We start from the raw sequence: 25,702 nt of genomic DNA on the forward strand, positions 1-25,702 counted from the left end.
TTCTTCCTTGACTAAATTATCATTGAGTAGAGTGTTGTTTAGCTTCCACGTGTGTGGGTTTGCTGATGTTTTTGTTATTATTGAAGACCAGCCTTAGTCCGTAGTGATTGATAGGATCCATGGGATTATTTCAATCTTCTGGTGTCTGTTGAGGCCTGTTTTGTGACCGATTATATGGTGATTTTTTGAGAAGGTACCATGAGGTGCTGATGATAGATAGATATCTGTTCTATAGATATCCATTAAATCCATTTGGTTCATAACTTCTGTTAGTTTCATTATTTCTCTGTTTAGTTTCTCCTTCCATGATCTGTCTATTGATGAGGTGAGGTGTTGAAGTGTCCCACTATTGTTGTGTGTAGTACAATATACAGTTTGAGCTTTAGTAAAATTTCTTTTATGAATGTGGGTGCCCTACCATTTAGAGCATAGATGTTCAGAATTGAGAGTTCATTTTGGTAGATTTTTCCTTTGATTGGTATGAAGTGTCCTTCCTTATCTTTTTGATAATTTTTGGCTGAAAGTCGATTTTATTTGATATTAGAATATCTATTCCTGCTTGTTTCTTGGGACCATTTGCTTGGAATTTTTTTTCTAGTCTTTTACTCTGAGGTAGTGTCTGTCCTTATCACTGAGGTATGTTTCCTGAATGCAGCAAAATGCTGGGTTCAGTTTACTCATCCAGTTTGTAAGTCTATGTCTTTTTACTGGGTAATTGAGTCCACTAATGTTAAGAGATATTAAGGAATAGTGATTATTTCCTATTATTTTTGTCGTTAGAGTGGAATTGTGTTTGTGTGGCTATCTTCTTTGGGTTTCTTGAAAGAAGATTGTTTTCTTGCTTTTTCTAGGGTGTAGTTTCTCTCATTGTGTTGGAGTTTTCCATCTATTATCTTTTGTAAGGCTGGATTTGTGGATTTTGCAAATTTGGTTTTGTCATGGAATGGCCTGGTTTCTCCATCTATGGTAATTGAGAACTTTGCTGGATATTGTAGCCTGGATTGGCATTTGTATTCTCTTAGGGTCTGTATGACATTTGCCCAGGATCTTGTAGCTTTCATAATCTCTGTTGAGAAATCTGCTGTAAATCTGATGTTACTTGACCTTTTTCCTTTAGTGCCTTTAATATTCTTTCTTTGTTTTGTGCATTTGATCCAAGAATTTCTTTTTTGGACTTAATCCATTTGGAGTTTTGTTGGCTTCTTGTATGTTCACGGGTACCTCTTTTTTTAGGTCAGGGAAGTTTTCTTCTATAATTTTGTTGAAGATATATACTGATCCTTTAAGTTGGGAATCTTCACTCTTTTCTATATCTATTATTCCTAGCTTTGGTCTTCTCATTGTGTCCTGGGTTTCCTGGATGTTTTGGGTTAGGGGCTTTTTGCTTTTTGCATTATCTTTGACTATTGTGTTAATGATTTCTATGGAATCTTCTGCCCCTGAACTTCTCTCTTCTATCTCTTGTATTCTGTTGGTGATGCTTGCATCTGTGACTCCTGATCTCTTTCCAAGGCTTTCTGTGTCCAGGGTTTTCTCCCTTTGTGATTTCTTTACTGTTTCTATTTCCATTTTTAGATCCTGGATGGTTTTGTTCAATTCCTTCACCTGTTTAGTTATGTTTTCCTGTAAATCTTTAAGGGATTTTTGTGTTTCCTCTTTAAGGGCTTCTTCTTTACCTGTGTTACCCTATATTTCTTTAAAGGAGTTATTTATGTCCTTCTTAAAGTCCTCTAGCATCATCTGGTGTGTTGGGGTATCCAGGACTTGCTGTGGTGGGAGAACTGAGTTCTGATGATGCCAAGTAGCCTTGGTTTCTGTTGCTTAGGTTCATATGCTTGCCTCTGGCCATCTGGTTATCTCTGGTGTCAGTTGGTCTTGCTGTCTGACTGGAGCTTGTCCCTCCTGTGGGCCTGGAAGCCTGTAATCTTAGGAGTAAGTTCACTCCTGGGAGACCAACTCTCTCTTGGTGGGATTTGGGTATGGAGGGCTGTGGGACAGCCTTAGCTCTGGATGCAGATGAAGACCAGAAGGCTGAGGTTAAGTTTTTATTTGTTTGTTTTGCATTCTAAGGATTGTGTCTTCAGCGTCATGCATTTAGATTAGGCTTTAGATTTATCTCCCTAGAAAATCAGGAGCTGAAGTTGTAGTTCAGTGGTGGATAGTATGCTTTGCATGTTTGTAGTCCTGGGTTCCCCCCTGAGGTGGGGAGAAAGGATGGATGAAAGGACGGAAGGAAGGAAGGAAGGAAAGAAGGAAGGGAGAAAGGAAATTTTGAGATTGAAATGGCAAATAGTAAAGTCAGAATTTACTTGGTTGCATAGAATTATGTATTGGGGAAGGTTAGTGATCCTGTATTCTTATAGTCTGACATCTCTAATAGACGGGGAATAAATTATTGTTGTCTGACAGTCTAAACTTAGCAATTTCTAGGCACAGAATTTCAGCATTTTTAGGTAGGAACTCAGTTATCCAGCATGACATTTGCCAGTGACTTTTTAAATTTAGTCTTGGTGACAGTTTGGATGATTTCATGTGCTCTTTTACTATTAAAGAGAAGGCATTATGTAGTTTAGCTTGGAGAGCACAAGGCACCCAGTTTAAAGGATGTAGGCTTAAATGTCATCCCTGCTTTCTTGAACATATGACTCTCCCTTTTATGACTCTCATGTACTGAAGGCAGTGGCATGTCCACATGTCAATGTGATGATGCTGTAGAGATGAATTGTTCCATGCTGTGTTCAGTGCTCTTTAGAAAGCTTTGGTCGTCTCCAGTGACAATCAGGAACTCCTTCTCAGCTTTAGACCAAGGGAGTTGGCAAGTCCATTATTTTAGTTTTTCTTTAATCAATGTATGATTGTCATGTTTTTATAAAGTGTTACAACCCAGGATATCATTGTTACATCTTCACTTTCCTTCTTGCTGTCTTTTACAGTGGACACTTTGTTGACAAGCCCTGAGTGCAGCTTATCTCTGAAGTGGTTTGAGTTATTTGTTTATGTATATAGTTTTGCTTCCTTTGTTTCTGTTCAAGCCAAATTCTCCACCCTCACCCACAGCATCTGAGCTATAGGAAGGTAACAGTGCCCTGTCAAAACAGACACTTACACAGAGAGGGATAGAAAAACAAACAAAGCTGGTTTGGAGGCAGAACACTTGAGTATCAGCTTTACTACTTCTGCATGTGGTGGTCTGATAAAAAAAATAATGTGCACGAAGAACTCCAGAGGAATAACAGCCTAACTCTTCCTGTGGGTAAGGGCCTCAAGGAAGAAGGGTTTTAACCCTAAGTGCAGGTGCCCCACATCTCCTACACTGGGCCATTTAGGCTGGTTTTCCTGGTTCATAGCTCACTGCTCATTTTAAGGAGTGTAAGGATTATCACACTGCCTCGCTGAGATTCCTCAAGGGCATGACACAGGTCAGCTACTGTGGGTCCTGACTTTTGGTTCTCAGCAAGTGAGAACAAGGGAGGAACAAGTGAGAAAGCAGAGGGCATCTGAGAGAATGCAGTGGCTGCTGGCCAGTTAGATGGTTAGGCCCTGGGATGAAACTGGAAAGATCAGAGGCCACACCTCGGGCCAGGGCTTTTTAGCAAGTTTGTAGTTGGAACTTGTTTGCATCCTTCCCTCACAACCAGCCTTTAGTCTTGTTACTTAAGTGTTCTCTTGCTATCCAATGCCAGGAACTTGACTTCTGACAATTTTAAACCCAATGTAAAGTAGGAGACAGCAGATAGCTTTTTGAGTTTAGATTTAGGTAATTTCTCCAACATTTTTCCTTGAATATAGATAAGTCAAAATGTTCACCTGGCTGAAAAGTCTAGGCATGACCAGTCAGTTAGGTGTAAATGTAGCCATCACTCAGTGTAGCCCTGCTTTATAACCCTGTTAAAGTCTGACAGTGCAGCTGCTTTTGTTCTCGGTGTTGAAAATCAAACAAAACTAGGATCTATGATGAGAAACCTCTTTTCTGAAAATAGAAATTACAAGTGAATTTTCTCATTATTATACTTTAATTTATACTTTGGGGATTCTTTAGATTGTTAGACACAGAGTTGGAGAGAGGGCTCCGTGGTTGTAACAATATTAGCATTTCTTCTAGGCTCCTCCCAACAGTACCTGGCAACAAGCCAGGTAGACCTGGCTTCCTATAAAAAGGGCTGATTGGTCCCTCCACTCTTTCATAATCTTTTACTCTCCTAATCTCTCCATTCCTTCTCTCTCTGACCCCTTTCTCCCTCTCTCCCCTTCCCCCTCCTCCCCTCTCTCCACATGTTCCTGGCAGCCTCTCCTCTTCTCTCTCTTTCTCTCTCTTACACACACACTTTCTCTTCTCTCCTCTCTCTCTCTCTCTCTCTCTCTCTCTCTCTCTCTCTCACACACACACACACACACACACACACACACACACACACACACTCTTTTCTCCTCTCTTTCTCTCTCTCTTCCTCCCTCCCCCTCTCCTTCTCTGTCTCTTCTCCCTTCTCAACCTCCCTTCCCATGCCCTAAATAAACTCCATTCTATACTATACCCACCATGTTGCTGGTACCTCCGGGGGAAAGGCTGCCTCAGCATAAGGTACCTGGCTCCATAAAACGTATCCTGATCTCTTTTTATAAAACACAACCAACAATACATGTTGCTCTTGTAGAGGACCTGAGTTCTATGTCCAGCACTTACATAATGGCTCATAACTACTTACAACTCCAGTTTCAGCTCTGACACCACATTCTGGCCTCCACAGGCACCAAGCACATATATGGTACACATATATACATGCAGGCAAAACACATAAATCTTGAAAAAGTTTAAATTATCAGACCATTTTTGTCTATGTACTTCAGGGAAGGTCTCACTATAAATTTATCAAGTTTCACAGTGAATATGTACACACACACACACACACACACACACACACATGTTATATGTGTGTTTCACAGTGAACGAAGTCTATATAGGCACCGGGAAACTGAAAGAAAGACCTCCTGTTCTAATATTACATGTCTTCTTATTACCATTGGAGAAGTTTCCATTTTTCTAATCTGTGTTTAAAACAGTACTCTTGAGTAGAATGAGCACAAATTGAAATACTAATATCACTAATTTAAAAGTCACTACAGATTTTTAAAATGTTAGGAATATTGTGAATTAACGTCATGAACCTCTAAGTTCAGCCATCACTGTCAGAGTCTTCTCTTTTAGGTCTCATCTCAAGTACAACTTAAATTTAAAGTTAAATTAACATTTAAACACCTGGGCGGCTAATGAAGAAAATCCTTAATGTGTCAAAATGGGGTTTTGTGGCTTGGCTCCTCTGTTGCTTTAAGCTGATCTGTCTTCAGACTCCGGATCCAGGCATTCACAAAGCAGGTTCCATTTGGAATGCTGCCTTTTGTCTACCAAGCTCCAAATGCTCCCTCAGCTCATCTGGTGTCTTCACTAATGTCCTCCTGGGCTCTGCAGGCTGCAGGCTCTGCAGGTAGTATGGGCCTTTATGACCCGGGATTTACAATGGGACTCAGTTCCCTGACTGCAAATGAAAAGAGCCATGGGGATTTTGGGTTTTGGTGGTGGTGTTTTTGTTCTTTTTTGTTTCTGTCTTTCAAAAGAGTAGGTTTGCTAATAATCTTTGTTTCCATTTACTTTAATTTTAACAGTTGGTTTACTAACTGTAGTACAAAAAGCACAAATATTTTTGTTGAGGTAGGGTGCTTCATCTGCCAGACCTTACTGCTAATCACTGGCTTGTTTATTATTGGACCAGGAAGAACAAAGAGAAAGCACTGTTTAAACTCAGCCAACTGGCAGTTTACCTTCATCTGGTTTGACTTCTCAAGAGATTTTTTTTCTCACCATTTTAATTGTTTTTCTTTAAAAAAAAAAAAGTGTAAGGGTAGGGGCCTTGACTTCTGGTGCAGTCCTGCTATTCAGTACCTTAATAATCCTGATAAGCCACTGACACTCTTTGGTTAAGCCGGGATGGGGTGGGGTGGTGGTGGGGGTTGGGAAAGGATGGGAGGGGTGGGGACATTGAGTTAACAAAGTCTCTACAAGACCCACAGGGATAGTTTATGTTTCTCCTGGTTGCTTTTTACTACTTAAATGAACTAAAAAGACCCATTCATTGATTTTTTTTTCCTTTTTGTTTGTTTTTGGTTTTTTGGTGTTTTGATTTTTTCAGATAGAATTTATCTGTGTAGTCCTGCCTGTCCTGGAACTCACACTGTAGACCAGGCCGCCTTGAACTCAGACATCTGCCTGCTTCTGCCTCTGCCCCACTGCCCCTCTGCCCCTCTGCCCCTCTGCCCCTCTGCCCCTCTCTGCCCCTCTGCCCCTCTGCCCCTCTGCCCCTCTCTGCCCCTCTGCCCCTCTGCCCCTCTGCCCCTCTGCCCCTCTGCCCCTCTCTGCCCCTCTGCCCCTCTCTGCCCCTCTGCCCCTCTCTGCCCCACTGCCCCTCTGCCCCTCTGCTCCCCCTGCCCCTCTGCTCCCCCTGCCCCCCTGCCCCTCTGCCCCCCTGCCCCTCTGCTCCCCCTGCCCCTCTGCTCCCCCTGCCCCTCTGCCCCTCTCTGCCCCTCTGCCCCTCTGCCCCTCTGCCCCTCTGCCCCTCTGCCCCTCTCTGCCCCTCTGCCCCTCTGCCCCTCTGCCCCTCTCTGCCCCTCTGCCCCTCTGCCCCTCTCTGCCCCTCTGCCCCTCTGCTCCCCCTGCCCCTCTGCTCCCCCTGCCTCTCTGCCCCTGCTTCTGGAGTGCTGGAATTAAAAGTATATACCACCACTGGTACCATGGGTTTTAAAAAAAAAAAAAAACTTGCATCTAATAAAAATATTTTAACTACCAAACAAAACAATAACTAAACATTAGACAAGAAGGTCCTCACTGCAAGTTACAGAGAGTGCTTTGTAGAGTATAAACCAATTTTGCAGAGAGAAATGTTTGGTCACTCCCAATAGGAGAACAAAGAACTTGTGTTTCAATTGTGGGCCAGAAGTCAGTGGTCTTCCAAGACTCATGAAATCACTGGATCTTTGAACATACAGGTATATCTGCAAGTATTGGGTTCAAGACCTTAAATTTTGCTCATGAAGGTTCAAGAGGCCCACAAATACTGAGAGAAATTCATGGTTACTGCCCCAACTTCAAGGCAAAATGGGCATATGCTGGGTGGAAAAGTCTTCCCGGTCTCAGAATAAAATTCAGAATGAAATGTTGATAGTAGAGGGCAATTGTTGAGTTTCTCTGTTGAAGCTACCAGAATCATGCCAACGCAACCCCACAGTATTTATTTATTTAGTGAGGATGCACTGTAAGCCTTTGTGATGGAGTGAGACTACTTGGAAGGACAGGGAGCTGCTCTTGTCTGAGTCTCTGTGTAACCTGGAGATAGGATGACTGTGCGTGAGTTTGCCACATCTACAACAATAAAAACCGCAAATAAGATTTCAGCTACAAAGGGAGATGGGTTTAAGTAGAACCCTGTAGTATGAGGCTTTTCTCTAGCAAATCAAGGTTAAATCCAGAATGCTCTAGGAGCTCACAAACAAATCAGATCAAGAAAAAAGAAATGAGCTAGCAACAGAGAGAGCAGTCACGTTTGGGCAAGCATTCCTAACCTCGAGTTGTGGTAGAGAAAAGTCCTAGTCTGTATAGATAGATAACACTGTGCATTGTCCTAGCCTTGAATTCTATTAACTCTTATCTTCTGTTTGGCTGGTGTGTTTCTGTCCCCTAATCTCTCTCAACCCAACTGCCTTTTTCTCAGCAGGCAACTGCTCTCACTTCATGGAACCCCTGAAGGGTCTCGGTAATAGCCTTGACTTTGATACCAAATTTTGGGGGGTTTTGTCTTGCTTTGTTTTGTTTTATCTCTAACCTTGCCTTCACCTTAAACTTCAGATTAATGAAATAACTCCTGGCTGTCTCCATTTGAATGCCTCACAGCCATCCCAAAACCAGTATGTCTTAAAACCAATAAGAACTGAATTCCTCTTCACATTTTGTTCAAAACTTCAACTTCTTCTTTAGACTGCCCTTCAGCAGAGAAGGTACCTTAGTCCACCTCAGTTTTCATGTAAACAAAACCATCCTGACTGGAAAGTAGCAAATGCAGAAAGTGTGGCGTTGGCAAACTGTGGTCATCCAAGGCAGTATGCTCTTGTTGTGATGTTTGAAAGGCACGTTTAATACATTTACATGGGATAGCATAGTAATTGAGTGGTTAAACATGGCTTTGAAGTAAGATGAGTTTGTGCTCCATTCCTGGCACTACCACATATCAGTCAGCTATAAACAAATTATTAAACTTTCTGAAATTGGGTCATCTCATCTGAAAAATAGAAACAATAATAGTTCTTAAAGCATGAGGTATCCTGGGGATGAAATAAAACACCCCAAGTAACATAGTGATCATCGGTTCCCGTAAGGTCCAAGAGACAGAAACCTAACCTCTGTGTCTGCAGGACCTGACCCAAGTCCTCAAAGCATGTACTGAAGGAGCAATTGATGGAGTAGTCTAGTGTGAATTAAAGCAAGACCACATGATAAAGAATACAGCTCAGGGAAAGAGGGAAAGGCTTCTACTTTTAACAATTTATGTTTTACTTTGTGTGTATTGGTGTTTTAGCTGCTTATATGCCTGTGTGGGGGTGTTGGTTCCTGGAGTTACAGAAGGTTGTGCGCTTCCAAATGGGTGCTAGGAATTGAATGTGTGTCCTCTGGAAGAGCAATCAGTGCTTCAGTGCTTTTTACCACTCAGCCATCTCTCCAGCCTGGAGAGAAAATCCTTATTCCCAGCGTCGTATTGATTTAAGTCCTAAATATTTCTCAACCCTACTCCAGCCTTCATATCCTAACTGTGCCCATCCAGGATTTGCTTCCTTATTCACACTTTTTGTCATACAAGATTCTTTTCCAAGATGAGACAAGAACAGGCCCTCTTTGTAGCTACTTTGTCTCTTCAGGATGCACTCTGACCTCCTAGGACCTGGGCATCTTCCTCCTCCTACCATTCTTCTCCTCATACACTAGAGTCGAGCAGTGCTGATAGGTTCTGTTCTTACTCTGCTGTTTCTTTTCTTCTTGCTTTCACATTTGCCTGCAAATCACCGGACATGCTCAAGTAACCTCACAAGTTTCTTTTCCTGGAGTTTCTCATCAGTGTGTAGTTCTCACCTTGTCCCCATTGTCTTGCCCATCTATGACTTTTCTTCTCTTTTTTTTTTTTAAGGTAAGAACCTCACCTGTAAGTATCCCTCCTATAGCATATTCCTTCCTGCTAGCTCATCTTCTCTACTGTTACCAACCTATTTCCACCCTTGCTCGCCATGGTGGCTTCGAGCAAGGGTAACTGGTTATGTGCCATGCACACCACGTCCACTTGCTGAGAGCTCTTTTTCGTTTGCCTTCGTGAGGCCTGCCTCCTTTCCTACTGCTCTTTCTGTATCTGTTCTGGGTTTTCCTCGACCTTTGACTTTCAGACTGCCCTGTTTCTTGTGGCATATGCTTAACATATTTTCACTAACTAGACCAGTACCTACCATCTAGCTGTGTGGTCGATGTCTTCAGGCTCTGTTTGTGCAGTCTGGAGTCCTGAGCTTGGTTCTGAATTTCTATCTTCCTACTGAAAAGATTTCTCTTCCCTCTTCCCTCCACCCCTAATTAAAAGAAATCCTTATCTCCTCTTCCTACACTCTTGCTGAAACTTCTGGTGCTTGGTTGGTTGGGTTTTTCTCTACCAGTGAACTCTATTTCCAGCTCTTGAAGAAATTGTTGATCTCTAATTTATACATTAATACTAAATTTATCTTCTTTTTTTAAAAAATCTAATTGTTAATGTCAGATTTTGAAATCTCTTTGGCCTTTTCCTGCTTCTAGGATGAAATTCAGATTCCTAATTTGACATAGAAAATCCCTTACAGACCAGCCCCACTGTACTTTAAAGTTTTCTCTGGCTCTTTAACTGCCCACACTCCCACCGAGGATTCAACCCCTGGAACAGTTACCTTCCAGTGAGTCTTAAGTATGCCACGCCTGTGGCAGTCTGTTCTGGTGGTATGTGAAGCTTTCCTAATTCTGTTTGTCAAATTCCTACCCTATCTTCTCAAGCCACCATGTCCCCTTTTTCTGATGTTATCTCTGTATCCCTGAGCTGAGCCTGCCTTCACCTCTAGCTAGGAATCTCTGAGCTCAATGGGCATTTGTCATTAACCCTGCTGCAGTTCAGTAATTTCTAAGTGAACAAATGCATGAAATAAGGGAATAAGAAAAGCTTCTACTCTTAAGAACACAGATTCCTGTGGGAATATCAGTCTGAGCATGTTGTGTTGATATATTGAGATAGAAGAGAGGTCGTGTTTTGTAGACTTTTATACTTTGGGGACAGCAACTCAGAAAAGTCTGTCTAGATTGTCTTGCTGATGGTGTATATGCAGCTGAAAACAAGTCAAGACAGTGAGAACCATCAGATTGGACGAGTCATGGCAGAACAAGTCATAGTAAGTAGAGAAGGGACTGGCAACTGGAACTACAGACTCCCACTGGCTTCCAGCTCATCCAGTCTTGTATCCCTAGCCCCTTATTTTCTCTAAAATAGTTTCTTAATAATTTAAAAATAAGTTCAGATCATGAAAGCAACAGTTTTCATAGGTATTTTATAAATTTTAATTCTAATGCAGTCTTTCTGGACAAACCATATTTTTTAGCCAGTCACATATACAGATCATTAAAATATTTTAAAGTATTGTGGCTGCATACTGTGTTGGAGAGTACCATAGTAGATACCGTGAATTTAATCATAGGCAAAATCAGGTAAGTATAGCTCCTGTTTTTATGATGCTTAGAAACTAATAGGGAATGTAAACCCTGGTTAATCACTACTGTATAGGTCAGAAGTGAGGGAACTGTTAGGAGATGAGCAAGATTCTATGAGAGCTTTCAAGGCAGGTCTGAGTGGATGAGATCTAAAGAATGAAAAATTTAATCAAAAACAGCAACAACAAATGCAGTTCTGGAAGCTCAGACAGTGTGTCTGAGCTCACTGTTAGAAAGAGCACTAGCAAGGGAAGGATGCTCACTGAGGATATCGACTTTATCCTAAAACATCAATTGAGTCTGGAAGGGTTTTAGCAAAAGAATGACATGAGGGCCTCTTACAGAACTCCATGTTTCCTGACAGGAAAGGCCATTCCTGGAGGAGAGGAGGAGGAGGAGGAGGAAGAAGAGGAGGAAGAGGAAGAGGAAGAGGAGGAGGAGGAAGAAGAAGAGGAGGGAGGAGGAGGGGAGGGGGGAGAGGAGGGAGGAGGAGGAGGGGAGGGAGGAGGAGGAGGAGAAGGAGGAGAGAGGCAGAACCTGCCTTGCACGGCCTTTGAAATAACACATCATCTCTTGTTCATTATTTTGACAATTACATTAGTCAGGTCTGATTCAGGGGGAAAGAGGCTTGCAGCAGGAGGTATAGGTGAATAAGCGACCCTCAGTTTCCATAGACGACATTCTGTAGAACTCCATCACTTCCCTGCTGCATAGTGAGTGAAAAGGAAATTGAAAGTCAACCTATAGATGGAGGAAAACTAGAAATGGAGTCAGATGAAATTCAAAGAGAAGAAGAACGCTTTAGAAATCTATCAAGGACTGGAGAGAGGGGCCACTGGGAAAGGCACCTGCTGCCAAGCCTGAGGACCTGGATTTGACATGGAGTCCCACGTCGTTGAAGGAGAGAACCAACTCCAGGAAGTTATCTGCTGAGAGTCATGGGCCTGCTGAAACACACCTATACCCACATATGTGTGGTAGCATGCATATGTGTGTGTGTGTGTGTGTGTGTGTGTGTGTGTGTAAAAAGAAGTCAAAAGGAAATATGAAAGGAGATGAGAATTATTTTTTGAGCTTTACTGACACAGATTTTAATAACCCAAAGCTTTCTTCACAATACAATATGGTTCAATAGGGTGCTTACTCATCTCTCCTAAACCAGTTTTTATTAAGATTTATTTTATTTTTGCCTGCATGTGTGTCAGGGCACCATGTATATACACGCCCAATGGATCCCCTGAAACTGGAGTTGTAGACAGATGTGATCTTCCGTGCGGATGCTAGGAACCACATGTGGATCTTCTGCAAGGGCAGCTTGAGAAGGAAGCTCTGAGCCATTCGTCTGTCTTCCCGACTCCTGCCACTTGTTTTTGAAGAGTTTTCTCTCTCTCTAGCAATCTTCGTTCACTCTAGTAAAGTTGCATAGCTCTACTGATATTTTAACTAGAATTCCCTTATTATTTTGTTTGGGAAATATACAATTTAATTTAGGCTTCTCTTTAAAAAACACAATATGCTCCTTTGTGTAGAAATTTTCACTTAAATTACCTAATTAAGTTTGATAATTTAAAAAAGTTACAACATATCTGCAATTAGCATGACTCCTACATATTATTTTTCTGGTTGTTGTGAATGAGTTCTCTTCTCTGCCTCTGTAGCACCATATTGTTTTCAATAAAAAGTTTTATGTTTTAACTAACAAAACATTAACTTACTTATTTATGGTATATAAGTTAATATTTTGATATCTGTATATGCTATAGAATGACTTAATCAAACATTAACTTTTTGTATCTCGCTTAAACTCACTTATGGTGAAAATTTTTAAATTTAGCATGTCTGCCTTCCAAACACTGGGACTACAAGCTGGTTACCATGCTGTCCAGCATTCACATGTCTTCTGGGAAAGCTGAACGCAAGACCTCATTTACCAACTGAGGCATCTCCCTAGCCTGATTTCATTAAGTGACGTGTGTGTGTGTGTGTGTGTTCTTTATCTATTTATTCACTGACAAACATCTAGGATGATTTGGGAACAATGCTGTAACAAAATGGATGTGCAGATACTAACTTTCATTTTCAATGGATATGTAATAGTTTTCCCATTTATCCACAGTGGACATATTCTAAGCCCCTATTAAATGCTTGTAGGTGAGGTAGTACTGAGCTCTATGAAGACACTCTTGAACTTATCATGAGTTCGTGTCAATAAAACATTGTAACTTTAATATGCATTGAATGCACATGGCCTTCCAAGCATCGTGCTCAGCAGTGTAGTAGACTCTATGGTATATATCGTTTATGCCTATGATGTTAACTTATTAGAAGCAGTGCCTCCCCATCTCTGCTCAGCATCACACAGCATTGCACTTTACTATCCTGAGAAAGATAAAAGTTTTAAAGTTTGAAATATAGTTCCTGGTACATAAATTGCTTTTGTACCTTTGTAAAGTAGAAAAATTTTAAGTTCCGGTGTCATAAGCTGGAGATCAATGTGCTGAGCTATCTAGAGGGAATATTAAGTTATATACAAGGCACAGTCAGCACTTAAGAGCCTCTTTATAAGCCAGTGCTCTTTAAAAATGCTGCATGGGTGACTTGCTTACATTCAAATCACAGTTATTTGGAACCACAGGAAACAGCGCTGTGGTGGGATGCCTAGGTGGGATGGCTAGGTGGGGTGGAAGCAATGACTTTAACATTTTGGGGAACCGTCATACTGTTTACCAGATAGCTCTGTTAATTTATGTTGCCACCAACAGTGTGCAAGCAATCTCTTTCCCATGTCCTTTCCAGTGTTTGCCACCATTTATCTTTGGGAAGGTGGCCATTTTAACAGGTGTGAAGTTACCTCTTTCTGCAGTATTGACTTGTGTTTCCCTGGAGGTTAGTCATGCTGGCAATTCACACACATTTGACCATTCGTACATCTTCTCTTGAGAATCATCTTTGTCTGCTTTTGTCAGTGTATGTGTGTTGATTTTTTTTATTAGTTTGAACAGTTTTTGTGGTGTCTTAGGATATTCCATATAAAAAATCCTGTCATCTACAAAGAGTCTATCATTTCATATTTAGTCTAGAAGTTGCTTTTGATTCCCTCCTTGGAGAAGACAGGCCAAGTGTCAGAACTGGGACCTGGCTCCCAGCATAGGCAATATTCACCTCGCTCAGGGCGTCTAACTAAGCCCCAGTCAAGCCTTGTTGGGCTCAGTGTTTGCATTTGTAGCTCTGTTTTCTTTCTTTCTTTTAAACATGTTTTTTTTTTATTTTATGTGCACTGGTGTATTGTCTGCTTCTATGTTTGTAAGGCTGTCATATCTTGGAGCTACAGACAGATGTGAACTGTCATGTGGGTGCTGGCCCGAATAAATATAGTAAAGCTAATTTTTAAAATCAGTATATAAAGTTTGAAGTATCGATGTGTGCAGAAAACTGCCCATAATGAATGACTTGAGCCCAGGCCCTCTGGAAGAGCTGTCAGTGCTCTTAAACACCGAGCTGTCTACAGTCCCTCGAAGAACTTGCTTGCACATTTCAAAGTAGCAATATATATTTCACAGCATGTCTCCAGTTGTTTGTCTTTGGCTGTTTCCTTGGTCAGTTGGTTAGTAGGTTTGACTTTGTTTTCTTTTCTCTTTCTTTCTCTTTTTTAAACAGACCCTAGTTGTGTAGCCTAGCAGGCTTCAAATTTGTAGTGATCTTTCTGCCCAGCTCCCTGAGCTGTGACTACAGGTCACAGCTCCAGTGTTAGTGCTGGCGTTTTTGGATGTAGTTTCATCGTTTGAGGAAGTGTCTCATCACTGGTCTCTTCTAAGCCATGATTCCTTAATATCAGGAACTGCTTTTTTCTTTGAGGTCTGAACAGCACCCGTCTACTGCACTGAATAAATATTTAATGGAGATTGAATGTTTCCTGTCTGGCAGATCGATTACTTTTTTCATTTCTCTAAGGAAAGCACTTTTTAAAAAATGTCCTCCAGTAGGCTAAGGAATTTGTTTCCTTGATATTATTATTTATACGAGGGTTTTGTTTTTTCTTCAGTGATAGTTTCATGGCACTTAGGCTTTTAGTTATGCACTTATTCTCATTTAATATGTATGGTTAGAATTTTATGTCATCTCAAAATACAAACCTCAGAATCATCAGTCTGGTAGCACACAATAAAATTACTTCCTAAAAAAATTGAGTTTTCTAGAATTTTTGGTAATTAAGGCTATGAGAATGAAGGGTAAAAATGTTTGCAGTAGAGTTTTAGTAAAAAAAAAAAATACTCCCGAGACATAAATTATTATTTACTATTAGTTGACAACTATTTGCATTTCTTGAATTAGTCATGTTCTTATTTAATTATTGATCAGATTTTTGTTAAAGCATTAGATTTAAATTAAAGACATTTGCTCTTTGGAGTGTCTATGAAGTTAGTGAAAGAAAGAATTTGTAGGCACTCTGTATAGCACTGTTTTCTTCATGAGGCACAGTGGACAAAATCACCAACTCACAGAAAATCTGACTATGGCGCGCGTGCGCGCGCGCGCACACACACACACACACACACACACACACACACACACACACACACACACACAGCACACACAAAAGACCCAGGCTGAGGAGATGGCTCAGTGGTTAAGAGCACTGACTGCTCTTCTAGAGGTCCTGAGTTCAATTCCCAGCAAACACATGTAACATATAATTGTCAAAAATAAGTGAACTTAAAGTAGAAAAATTTCAACTGTGAGACTATTATCACTACAGAAAATGCACTTCCGTGCATTTTGTCAGTATGGTGTTCAGATGGAACCTATCAGTATTAACTAGAAAATGGAAGTCATTTAAATAAAACAGAAAACTGAATGGACAGAAAAAAAATATAAAGGCTTTCTATTATTCTTTTCTGAGAAGAACATAGAACATAATTGTGAAATGAGTAAGTCATACCTGGTGACAAAATGTCCTCTATTTGTAAGAAACAATCCCATAGTGATAAACACATGGCAGTCTGATTTAAATAAGCATTGCTGTTGTCCACAGCTTGTTTTGCTTGAGGAAGATTGTGCATTGGCAAATGGTGATACCTGTTTGGTAACAAGGGAGCAGAAGTCAGGGCAGGCATAATGAGTCTCTTACCAGTTTTTAGGTCTTTTTGACCCAGGGGTTTGCATCCTATGAAATCTTTACTTTCTTGGATTTGTTAAAATATTTTATAGTGTGCAGATGTTAATTAAACTGATACCATACTGATGGAAGTTGGATAACATTACCCAAAGGAAAGAGATACGTTGGGATTAATTGGAAAGAGCTTAAGAGGTTCTGCTAATAACATTTGATGCCAGTGATAGGAGCAGCTACATCTGAGAAGCTCCTTCCTGCTCCCAGCCTAGAACAAGGAGATCCTGCCCTTACCCCTAGCGACTGCAGTAGTCTTCTGCTTTGGGATATCCTTGCCAAGAAAATGGGTCTAAATCCTAAAGTGGCACATGTTCTTGCCTGTGGTTGAAGGAACCTGTGAGTTGTTTGTATGACGTTGCAGACCCAAGGCTGCGGAAGTGAGGGGGGGTACTTGGGGAGTGCTCTTGTCCAGGAAGGGAAGCTTCCTAGACATTACAACTCTTGTCCAGGGGCCAAATGGAAGATAAATCACCACTGGCCACCTCTTCTTATTGAAATGGTTCAGCCCTGGCCTTTAACTGGAGGACTCACAGGGTTTTGAAGTGCAAATAGGATGGTGAAGGGTAAACCCTTTTAGGACTTCATGTTGATGGATTTTACCCCTGTGTGGGTTTCTAACTCTGACTGTGATCTGGAAGCAACCCTGAAAGAAAGAAAGGTCTTACTTTGTTTTTGATCAGTCAAGCAATAAGGACTTTCCATAGGGTGTGCTTTCTGAGAATGTATATGGTTCTCCTGCACATGCATATGGGCCTCACTGTCTTAAAAGAAGATAAGTTAATCGGATCTTTTGGGAGCCCTTTGCAGAAGTGCTGTCATTTGAAGGTCACTTCTCTCCTGTTACTAATGCCCAAGTTTGAGAGTAATCAAGGAGGACATGCTGTTTTAGGAGAATACGTTGAGCCAGTTCATGGTGAACAAAGTCTTCTACAAGACTGTGATTCCAAGGTGTACACATTCATTCCATTATTTTGTGTATACTTTTTTTTGCCAGCCTTAAGAATAAAATAAGAAATTCTGAGAGTATAAAAAAACTATACTGTGGTATTCATAAGGAAGTCAAAGTAACAAAATAGGAGACACAGAAACATTTAAATAAAAGGTGTTGGTTCGTAGAGCTAATTCTGTTTATTCTCCAAATAACTTAAACACAATGTAGAAAACATCTTTCAAATTACACGGTGATCTTTGGAATGTGAAGATGAACAGAATCACTACATCCCAATTTTAGCACAACTTAAAGACTTTGTGTGTGAAGATTTTAAAGAGAAATTAAAGTATTTTACTAAGCAAATGTCATCGTTTTCTTTGCTCACAGTTCTTAGAAAAACTGTTCATGAGCCTGTCCATTGACATTCTGAGTCTTTTGATGAACCATAGATGTTTGTAGTATTTGTCCTTTTTTTTTTTTTTTTTTTTTTGAGAACGACATGTATTCCTCTACAACGGAGGCTTACAACTGTGTCTCTCGATATTTGTTATAAAAAACGAATTGTTAATCTCCATAACAACATTGGTCACAGTGATTTAATTGAACCTTTAGGTTCAATTAAAATTCCTTCAGGATTTCCCCACCCTAGTATTTAAATTTTAGAGGTGTACTTATTCCCGTTGTATTTGAAATAAGGTCAAATGCCAAGACTCTAGATCAACAGAATCTCCTGTATGTAGAGCTTCCCTGGCATTGGTTTGTTGCTGGGCGATGTTCACATGACCTCTCCTTTGTTAGAGGCGAGTCTTCAGCCCTTCCCAGAATGTTCCTGGTCACTATCTTTAAGCCTAGGTTGGAGGTTGTCTGATTAATGAACGGTGAGCCTTTCCAGTCTGAGCTATGCATATTGTTGGCATTATGTCACATGCTGCTTTTTAATTTCTGTTGTGCTTAATGTGTTTTTAATTTGCAAAGCATGAGTGTTCCTTTCACAGCAGTAGAATAGAGTCAGCATTTCTGAGTCCAGATATTGCTTTATGCAAACAAGAAAGGTCAGACTGAATTGAAGCCCTGGATTTCCTTCAACACACATGTCAATGAATTTCACTTTGAATATTGTTGAATAAAAGAAGACACTTGAGAAAGGCTTTTCTTTCTAAGACCATCTCTTGCCTCTTGGCCAGTGAATTGCCCCAATATAAAAGCAAAGTGAGTTACAGAGGGAAAAGGCAATCCACAAATGATCACTCTTTTCTGCCTTTGATTGTGTCAGATTTTGTTGTGTGTATGGCAATTGTTTTCCTTTTCACTTAGAAATGGTTTATGGTTCGATGTCTGTCAAGTCAGAGCCTGTCCTAAGGTGGCAGTTGTATTTCTCTCCGAGTTCCTGAGGTGATGGTAATCCTTTGTTCACCCAGCAGTGTGCTTGCTCGGGAGAGCATCTGCCACTCTACATTACAAGATGGATGGGTCTCCAGTGAACTGCTGGGTGAAGCAAATGGTGAAAACAAGAAAAGACAAGAGGTTTCAGGGTCTGCAGGGGACAGACAACAAGGAAACACTTAGAAATCAAGAGCAAGCTGAGCGATACAGAAAGGGAGCAGGGATGAACCCGTGTTGCTCTGTAAACATCTTGGAGCTCGGAATTTTTCGGTGCCTTGTTGTGATCTGAGGGAATGATCTACGTCATGGTAACAAGTTTGTGCTTCTGCTATTCCAAAATATGTGTGTGTGTGTGTGTGTGTGTGTGTGTGTGTGTGTGTGTGTGTGTGACGAGATGGGAAGTAATAATGGTAGGAATGGTTTATGAAGATTTTGCTTTAAAAATTTAAAGATTAAGCTAAAAATCAAACTTTTAGCCATTTCAGTTTACTTTCTCTTTTTTGCTTTGCTTTTCCCTCCTTTCTGTTTTATAAGTAACTGACAACTTGAAAAGTTTTGGCCATATGCCAAATATCCTCAGTGTTTTCTAAACACTTTGTGTCACTTCTACAGGGGTGTACTGAGAGTTCTGTCTTAATGGAGGCTGGGCGGGGGTGGGGGCGGGGGTTAAGTTGTTTTAAATTATCTCCAGTTTCGTTTAATGGGTTCTGTGATGGAAGAAAAAATATATATGTTATTGATCTGTCAGATGTTAGAGGTTGTATTGTACTCATTTTGTTGGTAATGGTCACAGTGTGTAAATCCTTACTCATGCAAAGTCCCTCCTGTGGGACAAGAGAGAAAAGGAAGTCGGCTAGGGATAGAAGAGGGGAGAAGAAAGAGCAGTGTACCCAGAAAACAAAAAATGATTTCGTCAAACTCTTTGGCATTTGTCTAGGGAAAAGCCCATCGTCTGAAAGGCAGGGAGGCTGCGACGGTTGGAAGCTTTAGCTATAGAGGCAGTGGAGGTCTCCTCCTCGGCGTAAATAAGAGATGAAAGCAGAGGGTGACAACAAAGGATCCGCGTTTGAGGAAATGTGTGCGGCCTGAATAGGGGTCTGTGGCCCGGGGCCAAAGGTCTCAGCGTGGAGTATAATTAGAAGAAAATACAAAAATGTCATTACTAGCAGGTGAACTGTGCAGCACGTGGCTAAAAATTAGCAATTTTAGACTCCAAAGCTATTGGAATTGGATTATTGACCTTTTTAAAAATCTTTACGGCACTTGCGGAGTCAGACCGCTCTCATTGGCGGTAATGTGGTTTGACCTCATTGACCATATGGGGTAGTCTTTGGTCTGGATTAGGTAGGGAGGCTCGCAATTCTGAAAGATGCTATTTGTGCATGTGTCAGTGGGAAGGGTGTAGATGTGATTATTCTTCTGAGAGAAGGCATTCTTCCAATAAGGAGAGGTCATGATAAATATTTTTATCCCCAAATCTGAAATGTTTTTCTGCCTTTCAAATTGACATAAAAAGTACAAAAATATTTTCTTTAACATGACTTTTAGTGTTTTAATATTATAAACAGTGTTTAATATTATAAATATAGGTACCATACTTACTGCACTCATACATTCTTACAGGACTAAGACTCTTTGGTTTTCTTTTTTAGACACAATAAAAATTCTAAGTTATGTATAAAAGTTAAGGACAAGTTCCTTTAATTCATTCAAGGCCTTTGCAGCTTTCTCTTATTTTTTATACAATAGTTTATATCAACCATAATCTATTTGGCAGAAAGAATAATAGGCACATCATTTAATCTACTGTAGATAATTAAAATTAATTCAATACCTCCTACAAATACACTGGTTAGAAAAGTAAGAAATACGCTTTTTCTCCTCCTGCAATTCTTCCTGGAAATCATTAAAGACTCTCAAAAAGTAGGAAAATTTTATTGCAGTATTAGTTACACTTGATTGTTTTGTATTTCTTTGAATAAATTAATTTTAGACAAATATCAGGGATTATAAAATTCTCAAATGTCTTCAGATAAATTTACCTTGAATTAATTTCATTCCCAAGATAGAAGTGTTTTGCGGATTTTTAGTGTTATAGTAAATACTAGCCAAAAAAAACTTGCTTAGCTTGCACTGAAGGAAGGGCTGGGATTTAAAAATGATCCCTTTTGAATATATTTGAATATATATTAGAGTGCGGAAACATCTTGCTTTTGCCCATTGTAACAAGTACAAAGTTAGCTAGGACTTCTGTGATTTTATAGGTAATATAGACTTTTTATTGTAAAATAAAAGGCACTTGGAAATAACTTGTGTTTTTATGTTTCTGTAGGTGCAAAGAAACCTTAAGAAAATTCTAATCTAGAACAAGCTCCCAGAGATGTTGACTGCCTAACTTAACCATGAACATGATTTAAAAATGTTAATATATGAACCAAGGTATTGTATGATTATATTCTTCTTCTCAAACTTTTCATGATCAAATTCATTTGGGGAAGTTAAGTTACAGTTTAAGTAAAGCTATTGCATTTGATCCTTACACTTACATATACTCCTTTCTTGTTCTTTTCTACCCCACGTGCCTACTTGCACTGCATCTTCTCTAGTCCTTCAGCAAAACTTACTCCAGAATAAATTTTTCTCTCAGCTAGCTCTGTATTTCCTATCAACATAAACTGGGAAGAAAAAAAAGGAGAGAGAAAGAATTCAAAGGCTAAAGAGAAGGCTCAGCAGACAGAAGCTCTCACTGAGGGTAGAAGCTCTCACAGAGGGTAGAAGCGCTCACAGTGGGTAGAAGTGCTCACAGAGGGTAGAATCTCTCACAGTGGGTAGATGCGCTCTAGAAGAGCTCACAGTGGGTAGAAGCGCTCACAGTGGATAGAAGCGCTCAGAGTGGAGAAGCGCTCACAGTGGGTAGAAGCGCTCACAGTGGGTAGATGCGCTCACAGAGGGTTGAAGCCCTCACAGTGGGTAGAAGCGCTCACAGTGGGTAGATGCGCTCACAGAGGGTTGAAGCCCTCACAGTGGGTTGAAACCCTCACAGAGGGTAGAATCTCTCACAGTGGATAGAATCACTCAGAGAGGGAAGAGGCGCTCACTAATCACTTTTCTAGAGGACTGAAGTTTTTCCATTACCTACATCAGGTGCTCCATCTGAAACTCCAGATCCAAGAGATCCAAAATGTCTTACATCCTCTGTAGCGTCCACACACATGACTTACACACACGCAGACATGTACACACATGCACATCAATAAAAATAAATCTCTTAACTCCGCCCCCATCTTGGGCTTTTTTTCTCTTCCTTTTATTATTCTTTGGAAATTTCATCCTTGTATACAGCACGTCCTGATCATGCTCACCCTCAGCCCTGTCCAGGATGCACCTTGTGGCTCCTCTTTGGTGATTGTAATTTTCTTTCAAGTTGTTTGATAAGAGACTTCTAGACTCTCAGTTATGCAGGAAAAACTCAAATTGTATTTACTAGTCACATATATTTGAAATTTATTTCCCATACTAATATTCTGAGACATGTGTTACAGAGGTTTTATAGGATGTTTTGGCTTTATTTTTAGAACACTTCTAACTCAGGGGAAAGGGTGATGGAGGTCATCCTCCTCCCATAGCAAGAAAAAATGTTAAGAACGAGACTTTAGGGTGACTGTGTAAGTGAGGCTTGGCCTTTAGAAGGAACGAACCCCAAACTCTCTTTCCCCCTTTGGAAGCTGCAGTGTGTTTAAAGAGCCTGGTGGTTTCCAGGGAGGCCAAAGATCTCCTCCTCTTTTATGACCCGCTGTATCCCTTTGAGGCCAGAGAGAACAAGAGGGTCATTGCCACTTCAGCCCCATCCCTGTTTGTTCTCTCATGATGACCACGAAGACACTGAAGCCCAGTATCGGCTCAACATCTGGAAAGCGGTCAGAGGGAGGGAGGAGGGAGGAAAGCTCGAGAACTTGCATTCTGTTTCACCAGGTGCCAGGAGGAAGCAACATTAGCCTTTTTGATATGGTAGGCAAAGTCTGTGGGCCCTGGTGATCGGCTTCAACAATTGAAGAGGTCAAAGGGCAGCTGAGCTGGGTCAGCGAGACACCATGGGGTGTATTTTGTTACTTAGTAAAAGGAGCAGCCTCCTAAAACCTTAAAGGAGTCCCTTGAAAAATCTGTGTTGTGAAAAGGTTTTATGAGTCTCCTGGCAATAACTCCTGATTTATTTAAGGAGCACTAGCTTTTGTCTAATGGAGGGATAATCCTCACCAAATGTTGGTGAGGACTCGTAGACTCAGCATAGGTCTGAAAGAATAGTTAGGATTTGAAGTGGACTTTGCTTTCCAGAACGTTTATTATTTTAATGTTTCTGTCTCAACCGAGAATTTTGCACTGTTGAAATGTTGCTTTTTCCTTGTCTTGGAACAGAAATCAGTTAGGGGAATGCCGGGCAGTGAACTGGTCACATTAATTCCAAAATTATTCTACGTGCTTCAGACCTTTCTTACACACAGAGAACTAGTAAACCTTTTTCAAATATCAAAACCTGCTAACTCTAGAATGTTATCTTTGGACTTGTTTTTATTGTGTTTAAAAAGGGCTTACATGACACGAAGTATTTTCCTGGCTCAGAATTTTTTAGTTATTATTATTTTCTATGTGTGCATGTAGCTCTGGGGATTGAACTCAGGGCCTCAAGTATACTAGGCCAGCACTCAACCACTGAACTACAGCTCTGGCCTACAGACTTTAAATTATAACTGTTAAGAGTTGACAGAAGAAGGGTTGGGGATTTAGCTCAGTGATAGAGCACTTGCCTAGGAAGCGCAAGGCCCTGGGTTCAGTCCCCAGCTCCGGAAAAAAAAAAAAAGAGTTGACAGAAGGGAACTATGAGCTGATGGCTAACCTCAAAGCCTCCATTTTTCCTGAAAAAAAAATGTTTTTTACATACTGTGTCAGGAAGAAAAAAAATCAATGTAAGAGTCAATAATGAAAATGTTCTGTTGTGTCGCACAGAGGTAGAGCACTTGCCTGGCATATGTGATACCCTGGGTTCTATCTCCAACCCTGGCCAAGAAAGGCAGTACAAGGGGTGTGTGGAGAATCTGTCTGCTGGGAGAGGTCTCCTTGCTGGATGATTTGTGAATACCTTTAAAGACGTTAGCCTCCTGATACCCAGTGAAGGGGAATGCCAGGGTGGGGAGGTGGGAGGGGTGAGTGGGAGAGTGGGGGAGCACACTCATAGAAGCAGGGGAGGGATGGGATAGAGGGTTGCTGGAGGGGAAACTGGGAAAGGGGATAACATTTGAAATGTAAATAAAGAAAATATCCAATAAAAGAAAAAAGTTGATAACACTAAAAAGAAAAATATGTTAGCCTCCTGGCAGACAGATAATGACAGTATTCTACTCTATACATCGTGCACATATACATAAATAGAAAGAAGTCATTTGTGCCAACATAGAAATATTAATATAGAATAATATAATAAAGAAAAACCATGTATATGATAGCCCTTGTTAAACACTTAATAATTTGCAAATTAGTTGTTGCGATTACTGTATTTATTAACTACAGGCAAATGGCGGTTTTTTTCAGTCCTTTTTTCAGTAATGAGTCCTATTCAGGGAACATATATACAGGTGTCTATTTTCTCAAGGTTAAAGTGCCTTTCAACAACTAATTTAGAAACCTGAGTGTGGTGGCTGATAATTGCCTGGAGAAAACACACAGCTGTTTAAGTAGCATTGAAATTGCAGCAAATCTGACAAATGCAGTCAGTAGAGTTAATTAGATAAAGAAAGACTGATGAGGGGAAATGTGGGGGCAGAGGGAGAACACGGGTTGGGGGACATGGAGGACAAGAGGGGAAGGGGAGGACAAGGTGGAGAGGCAGGAATAGGGATGGGGGAAGCAAGAGCTCCACACAGGGACAGAAGGATCACTTGCTCTTCTCTGTGAAACTGTGTCCTCCTCTTTTAGTGTGTTCTCCCAATCAGAACAGGATGTGCTGCTTCACAGTTGTACAATGTGGGTGCATTTATAAAAAGCCCCAAGCTCACATTGTGTTGGTAAAAAGCAGCTGTTTGATGAGAGTGTCTAAGAAAAATGTCAGATTCTAATTCTGAACCACAATTTGATCTGCTGGCCTTAGATGTACCTGAATTTTACTCTTCTTACTTTGAACCTGGATTTCTTTTCCCTCTTTGCACGGTTTATTCTTACCCAGGTGCATGCTAAGGGGACCCTGTTTCTGTATTAAATCACCTACCCTCACCTCAAACCAAACAGACTCTTGAAGTCTTTAATATGTCCTTACTTATGTGTCCAGTGGGTTAGTGCTCATAGCTCACTTTCTAAACAGTCCTTTAAAAACCAGATGGGGACAGTTAAGTAAGAGAAATTAAGAAAAAAAAGAAGAAGAAGAAATCATTTCCTTTGCCTTTGCTGCTACACTTCCAAACGTATTGATTGACATTTAGAAAGTTGTTTTTGTAGTATCTTTTAAATTGCATTTTAAATTGGGAAATTAGTTTCTGCCTCCAGAGCTTTATGCAGATTTTTAACCCCCACAGAAGTGCGTTCTCCAGAACCACAGAGATTTGAACACTGTCTGTGACAGTCCTCATGGATGTGAGGAACCACACTTTGGAAGCATTTCTCGGGATTTAATGTTTTCTGCTCTGGATTATTGGCTTTTCTTCCTAGTGAAAAATTGGGCTCTGGTGACATGATGATGGAGGTCTTGCTGCCTCTGACGCTCTGCTGCTTTGATCTTACGCAGGAATTATACCGACTCCAGAGTTCTGACAAGATGTGGTTTGCTTACAGAAGAATTCCTGGCATTTCAGGGAAGAAAGTAAAGGTTTCGAGTAGGAATACTGTATCCCTTTGTTACAGATTGAAGTAGAGTCCTTCTTTGTCTTCCTATAACAGTCTTCCAAATTGCTATGAAATCACTGGGTATGTCACAGTGATTCTGTCCATGGCTAAGGACAATTGTGTGATCTACTGAAAACAGTAGAATTTAGAATTAAGTTACTAAGACTGTTTTAAAAAAATATCAGTATTGGCTTCAGAGCCTGTCAAAATAGACATTCCCTAATCTAAAGATACAAAAGACTGAAGCACTTCCCGTTTTGTTTTTCTTTAGTTTATTTATTTATTCACTTTACATCCTGATCACAGCCCCCCTCCTCCCAAGTCCCATCCTCAGCAGAACCCTCAGAGAAGGGGAAGCCCACCTTGGGTACCACCCTGCCCTGGGACTTCAAGACCCAAGAGGACTAAGCATTCCTCTCCCACTGAGGCCCAACTAGGCAGTCCAGCTTGGAGAAGGGGACCCAATGCAGGCGACAGAGTCAGATACAGTCCTCACTCTGTTAGGAAACCAACATGAAGACCAAGCTTCACATCTGCTACAAATGTC

The 25,702-nt window shown here is 40.7% G+C and overlaps 1 protein-coding gene across 7 annotated transcripts in view; it reads left to right on the forward strand.

Annotated features, from left to right (window-relative positions):
* Greb1l (GREB1 like retinoic acid receptor coactivator) overlaps positions 1-25,702 on the forward strand; it is a 236,824-nt gene that overhangs the window by 95,344 nt on the left and 115,778 nt on the right. For 3 of the 7 annotated variants that reach the window (XM_039097272.2, XM_039097265.2, XM_039097270.2), the window contains exon 2: positions 20,621-20,727. The gene's annotated coding sequence lies outside the window, so the exon portion shown is untranslated. Of the gene's footprint in view, positions 1-5,304; positions 5,481-20,620; positions 20,728-25,057; positions 25,237-25,702 lie in introns of those variants that run through there. The other 4 variants (XM_039097269.2, XM_039097267.2, XM_039097268.2 and 1 more) reach the window with 4 other exon arrangements.

This window comes from Rattus norvegicus, chromosome 18, assembly GCF_036323735.1.
Source record: "Rattus norvegicus strain BN/NHsdMcwi chromosome 18, GRCr8, whole genome shotgun sequence".
Taxonomy (NCBI): domain Eukaryota; kingdom Metazoa; phylum Chordata; class Mammalia; order Rodentia; family Muridae; genus Rattus; species Rattus norvegicus.